The sequence below is a fragment of the Gossypium hirsutum genome, chromosome A06 (genome assembly GCF_007990345.1).
Source record: "Gossypium hirsutum isolate 1008001.06 chromosome A06, Gossypium_hirsutum_v2.1, whole genome shotgun sequence".
Lineage (NCBI taxonomy): Eukaryota > Viridiplantae > Streptophyta > Magnoliopsida > Malvales > Malvaceae > Gossypium > Gossypium hirsutum.
In genome coordinates, this window is record NC_053429.1 from 10,165,441 (window position 1) to 10,166,197 (window position 757).

Here is a 757-nt window from a genome sequence, read left to right on the forward strand (position 1 = left end):
CGCTCACTTGGCAAACTTTTTGGAACTATGCGATACATTTAAAATTAATGGTGTTTCTGATGACGCCATTCGCCTTCGGTTATTCCCTTTTTCTTTGAGAAACAAAACTAAACAGTGGTTGAATTCCTTACCACGGGGGTCAATCACTACTTAGGAACAAATGACCAAAAAGTTTTTACTAAAATATTTTCCGCCGGCTAAAACGGCTAAATTACGTAATGATATCTCTTCTTTTGTGTAGATGGATTTAGAGACACTCTACGATGTATGGGAGAGATACAAGGACCTTTTGTAAAGATGCCCTCACCATAGGTTACCACTCTGGCTACAGGTTCAAACTTTTCATAATGGCTTGAATCCTTCGACTCGACAAATGGTTGACAGAGCTGCTGGCAGAACCATCAATAGTAAAACACCTGAAGACGCCTATGAATTTATAGAGGAGATGTCACTAAATAACTATCAGTGGCAAGTTATGATGACAAAGCCAACAAAAACAGCCGGTGTTTATAATGTCGATTCGGTCACCATGCTCTCTAATCAGGTAGAACTCTTGAATAAGAAAATTGATGGTTTTCTTAGTTCTTCATAGGTTCGCCCAGTAATTCAGCGCGAAGCAAATGGAGGTGGATCGAGCAATTCAGAATACCCACCTTATGGCCACAACATGGAGAACGAGCAGTTAAATTACATTGGTAATAATCCTCGATCTCAAAACAATCCTTATAGCAATACTTACAATGCAGGTTGGAGGAAT

At 39.5% G+C, this 757-nt stretch overlaps 1 non-coding gene across 1 annotated transcript; it reads right to left on the minus strand.

Moving 5' to 3' along the window:
- Positions 1-208: 208 nt before the first annotated feature.
- On the minus strand, positions 209-315 carry LOC121231015 (small nucleolar RNA R71). Its single transcript, XR_005929084.1, has one exon. It is a non-coding gene; the product is annotated as a small nucleolar RNA R71 (small nucleolar RNA).
- Positions 316-757: the final 442 nt, after the last annotated feature.